The sequence below is a fragment of the Aedes aegypti genome, chromosome 3 (assembly GCF_002204515.2).
Source record: "Aedes aegypti strain LVP_AGWG chromosome 3, AaegL5.0 Primary Assembly, whole genome shotgun sequence".
In the NCBI taxonomy this organism is placed as follows: Eukaryota; Metazoa; Arthropoda; class Insecta; order Diptera; family Culicidae; genus Aedes; species Aedes aegypti.
Genome location: NC_035109.1, coordinates 216,459,456 through 216,465,489, shown reverse-complemented (window position 1 = coordinate 216,465,489; position 6,034 = coordinate 216,459,456).

Sequence of the window (6,034 nt, the reverse complement as noted above, 5' to 3'; positions counted from 1 at the left end):
CCTTACTGTATTAAATTCTCAAAATTGATTTTAAACGCTATTGGAATTCTCGGCACTTGATATGATTTTTTTTTCAAATCTCTGGAAATCAAGACGAGGGTCCGAACATTAGCAATTCATTTATTGATTTGTTACCGGTTTTCCTAAAGAATTCCTCAATGAATTTCGTTCGAGATACCTTCTAGAATTCAGCCTGAATAATAATAATAATACAGCCGCCGTCCCATAGTTTCGACTTTGACATTAGCTTCGCATCCTGAAATCTTCGCATCTCATGAGCAGGCGCGAATACGGTTTGGTGCTGCGAAGCCAATAAATAAACGGCTAAACTGACCTCTTACACACTTAGTCATTACTGACGAACTTCAATGAAATGTTCTACAGCTTGTGAAATTGATATTTCGCATGTCGAAATTTGATTGAAAACAGTTTTATTTTCATCAATTCTAATAAGCATTACTCTAATTTGGCAATGATTATTAATAAGCAATGTGAATTCTCATATATTTTGCTGCTAGTTGTGTAAGAAATCAGAAGAGTTTTTATACTTTGTTCTGTGCAATTTTCTCTCACTGTGTAAATAAGTTCGCAGCTCCAAACTGAGCTGCGATCGCATTCTGGATTTAACCAAAAAATACAATATTGAAACATATCCTATATCATTGTTGGCCACTGAAAGCATATTATATGTGATATTTCATTAGGGTGGTTCATTTACTTTCCATTGGGGTGGTCCTTTTTGTTAAAAAAAATAGAATTTTAATTGAATATTGAAAACAATAGTATTGGAACATCTCTCACATTATCGTAAGCCATTTTCTACATTAAATATGTGGTATTTTATTAGGGTGGTTCACTTTTTTTCCATTAGGGTGGGCCTTTCTGTCGAAAAATCATAATTTGAATGGGATATTAAAAACAATAGTATTTTATCATTTCTTTTATCATCGTAGGGCATTTCCTTTATTAGATTCGTGATATTTTATTAGGGTGGCTCACTTATTTTTCCTTGGTGTTTGCCGAAAATAAAAAAAAAAAATCAAGAAATTTTGAATTTGATCATTTTTCTTAGCACCTCTTTTATAATCGTAGGCCATTGTCTTCATTTTTGTTTAGAGAGGCTTGTATTCCTCTGAATTCATGCGCCTCTAGTTCATATTTCAGATGCACTCATCTCAGAGATCAAGCATTGAGCCTCAGTGACCTTTCCAATTCAGTTTTGCACCATCTGTGCAAGCTCAGATAAAAAAATCAGAGTGATTGGTGAGAAGGCTCTGAACTGTAACCCCGTGGCCCTTAAGATGGGGAACTGTTAGATTTTGCAATGGTTGTAGTAGCAATAAGTTAAGCAACGAAAGGGAGAGGAAAGGAGTTGTGATATTAAAAAAATATCATGTTGGTTGTTTTTGGTACATTACATCGCATATATTTCCTAAATTATATCTGATTTGTTTGGACTTTTATACATTTTTCGATGTTCTTCGACTAATTGCCAATTGTTCAGTTTTGTGGATGGCTTTAGACGACAATATACTAGGAAGCAGCTTTGAATTTCAGTGAACTGTTAATTTAACCTGTGGCTTAAATGTTGCTCTTAGCTCATGGTCCCTTTGCTCACGATTTTTTTTTCTTGAATATCTAATGGACTCCTTGTTCAACAATAATGATGAAACGTCGTGCCCCAAAGATTTCGCTATAGATGAAATTAGAAATACCGCATTTCGATCACTCACTTTGCAGCGATCCAAAGCAGCAGCCACATCGACAGTAATAACGTTTTTTAATTGTGGTTTAGGAGTTGAAGATGATTTTGAAGGACCTAGAAGACAATATTAGAATCCATGAAACCTTTTAAAACATATTTGCAATGTATTCAATTCACACTTACCTGGTATCTGTAAATCATCGCCGATAGTACCGATCGAAGTAAAGGACTCACTCTGGGTTTGAGATGAGGACTCAAAATCACTACCAGTCAATGTTTTCTTTTGCTGTAGACTTGCTTCTTTCTGCTCACTAGTTGGCGGATTAGTCTCTTCTGTTGCCTGTAGATTAGCTTCCTCCTCAAAATCACTATATGAGATAGTTTCCGTTGGATCAGTCTCAGTTGTTGTTGGAAGAGTGGATTGTTCTCGTTGTTCTTGCAAATACTGAGATGCTTTTTTCTCCTCTTTAGTTTTTGATTTATACTTCTTCGCGATGTCGAAAAGGTTCCGCAATGAATGAGAGAATTCATTTCTCTTTTCAGTTTCTTTCACCGACATCCTTAGTATGTGCTTCTGCAAGCTTTTCCAAGTTTCATAGTATCGCAAGATTTTTTTTTCCACTGTCACGTCGTCGATCAAATGGTTCAAACGCTTTTTGTTCCATGATGTCTTCAAAGCTTGTGTTGTTAACTGGGCGCTAGCTCTAGGCTTTTGCTTCTCTGCTCGCAAATGAAACATGAATTTCCGGAATACTTCACTGTATGTCGGCAAATTTGCAAATTCGGGGAACAAAGGTAGATATTTTCCAACTAGCCGAATATCCTCCATTTTTAACAAAAAACGCTTGCACACGACTTGATATTTTTTTTTTTGACACACGAATTGCTTTTCTTATTCACCACTGAAATACAATTTATTTGGAACTTCTATTTTGAACCAACATCCAAAACAAACCATGACTGTTCAAAACAAAAAAATGTCACGGCTCTTCAAAACTGTAATCTTCTTCTTCCCAACATTTTTTTCAAACCCGAATAGGCCTTTTCATGTGACAGGTCCGTCTATGCATTTGTTTACATCGGTGGAGGGCCGGTTCTAGCACTGGACTGTCATCTCCATAGAAGAACTGTCAAAGAGCTTACCGATCAGCTGTTTTGAAACGTCTTGTGAATAGGCCTCTGCGAAATGACTCGAGCACGGTGGTGACACGATATTTCCGGTTTTCGGAGTTTTGCATTTTTGCTCGATAAAGGCAGCATGAAATTGAACTTGTTTATATGTATCGCAACGGAATGATTGTGCTCTTGCTGTTAGCGTTAATAGATTTCAATTAGTTGAAAACACAAGCGAAATATTAGCGATTGAATTATTTAACATTTTTTTCAATCATTCACCTCGAGATGGCTGCCCGAAAACGATCATAGTGAAGAGACAAAAACATTCAAGCAGTGTGTGAACCGTTGGCAGCGCAACGCCTGATGGTATTGATGCTGCTACTGCTTTGTGTTTTGGTTCACTAGCAGAAATGAACTATGGTAAATAGTAGTCACAGTTCCCAAGCCTTAATCAGAGCCTCACCGCAGAGAGCTGGTCTTTCAATCGGTAGTCTCTAGTTTAATTCAAATGCGAAGGCCCGCATAGTTTCTCTATCCTAATTTATTATTGTGCTCTGCAAGATAAATCCACGTAATGCGATTATCTGAAAATGTCGATATACCGTCGCAGTGTCAATGAAAATCACCAAATGTTTCAGATTTAGTAAACTTGAAACATTTGCGTCCTTGAAGAATGAAAAAATCCAAGCCTACTTGAATTTTGACGTTGCGATTGAATTGCGCGCATATCTTCTGCGCGCTACCGCCGCTGCTGGATGTGGATTTAAAATGAGCGCCGCAATACCTAACAAGTTACATACATTACTATTGCAAAAAATAGGTGAAATTCAATTTGAGACATTTTGATAGATTTCAATGAAATCAAATGAAACGGAGTTCTTACTGTTTCATTTCACCTTTCTTGTTCGCTGCTTTCAATCAGGTACGAAACGAATGAGTGTGGAAAGAAGAACGAAGCGACGCAGGTGTTGATATATATATATATATATATATATATATATATATATATATATATATATATATATATATATATATATATATATATATATATATATATATATATATATATATATATATATATAACGTATACGTTTTGTGGAGTCTTACAACAAGTTCAAACAAGTTCAATGTCTGTACTTCATAGTACGCCTATGAAACATACAAAATCATTCGAATTTTTCAGCGAAATATACATTTGGAAAACTGTTGCCCGAATGCCTATTATGGACCCCGGGAGGGACGTTTCCTATTATGGACCCTACATTTGATTCCCATATAATCCGGCTCACTGCCGACGTGCCTATTATGGATCCACCTGGAAATGCGTATTATGGACCCTCTTGTGTGGTTTCATTTACAAAACTGTTCAAATACCTGTATTTATGCGTCTCAAACCAAATATTTTGTCTGAAACTGCTGACTAACAATGCAATTTAAGTTCCCCCGGTGGATTTTCATGGGAAAAAAATCGCTTTGAGCGTTAATTTGATGTTTTTCTGTAGGGGGTCCATAATACGCAAAGGGTCCGTTACCGGCATCGACTCCCTATAAAGTGTTGAACATGTTGAACATTTCCGGAAGTAACCTAATGAAAAATCCTTGGTGAAAATTTTTCAGAAATTCCTGGAAGAGTTTTTTATATATTTGCTGTACTAATCTCTGGAGGAATTTGAGCAGTTCATGAGCATTGGATGAATTCATGAAGCTATTCATATGGAAATTACTGGAAGATTAACTGGGAACAACTACTTTGAAACGGTGGCAGATTTGTTCACCCGCCTTAAACGCGAAGCAACAAGAGTCGGGCTAATGGTGAATGCGTCGAAAACAAAGTAGGTACATGCTGGTAGGCGGAACTGAGCGCGACAGGGCCCACCTAGGAAGCAGGGTCACGATAGACGGGGATACCTTCGAGGTGGTGGACGATCGGATCCTTGTTGACAGCTGACAACAACGTTAGTTGGGAAATACGAAGGCGCATCATCAGCGGAAGTCGTGCCTACTATGGGCTCCAGAAGAAACTGCGGTCAAGAAATATTCCCCCGCAGGGGCGCAGCGAGCTAGGTGGATTGACCAGGTGCACCAGGACCTGGAGAGCGTGGGATGCCCAAGTAACCATGGAGCATTATATCATTGCTCATATAAAGCAGCTTCATTGCCGTAAGCCTACACTGAAATGAATTCTTAAGCCTATTTTATTAGAAAAATCATATCCAGGTTTTTAAAAGCGCTAATGGCTGCCGCAAACAGACTCGCTTTCTGGTAGGGACATGTCGATTTGACGTTTGGCTTGGGTCGTTTTCTATTGAACGGACCCAAGCTAAACGTCAAATCGTTTAATCCCTACCAGAAAGTGAGCCTTTTTGCGGCAGCCATTAGCGCTCGTAAAAGGCTGGATACGATTAACTCTCTGAACGACACTTTCGTTTGCATCCACTATATTTAACATGCTAAACAAATTGGGTGTAACTGCAACCATATAAATATAACAAAGCTACGATATTGTTGAAGTTATATGCGCGTCATATATGCAGTACAGACTGAGTTATACGCCTTTCAGTTAATGTGTTCGATTTTTATATTAGTTTGTTGTTTTGAAGTGCACTAGTGTGCTGTCAGTTAGCAATATTTCCAAGCTTCTGTAAGCAACAACAAATCTTCAATATTTCTGTGTTATTTTATAATCGAATCCCTCAAGCCTAAACTTTCATCTGATCATATGGTTTTGATATATCTATGCACTGTTTGTGCTCAACTAATTTGAAAATCACAAAATATTTGTTGGTCTAATCCGGACCTTTTGATATGGTCCAATATGGACCTCTTGATTTTTAACGAGCATTCATTCTATTCCAAGAGCTCCACCCGTGAAAGTCTTCTCGGCATGATAGAAAATCACAGAAGTTGTTATATTCATCGATGATGTCTTTTGTTTCTGTTGCGGTCAAGAAAAAGTCATCGAAAAAAACTAAGAAATACGGTAGCCTATCAAAAAATAAAAAAAATCCATAAACCACCTACTTGAAAAGCATCTCCATCCTGTTTTGGGTACAGCTTCCCCAAATAGTTTGACAAAACGATACGTTTACGAGTGCTGGAAACAATACAGTCAACTTTTCTTTATTCGATATAATGTGTTTTGAGCTTAAAAATTTGAAATTTAGATTCGTTTTATAATTACTTTAATATAGCGTACTTCGACCCTAAAATGTA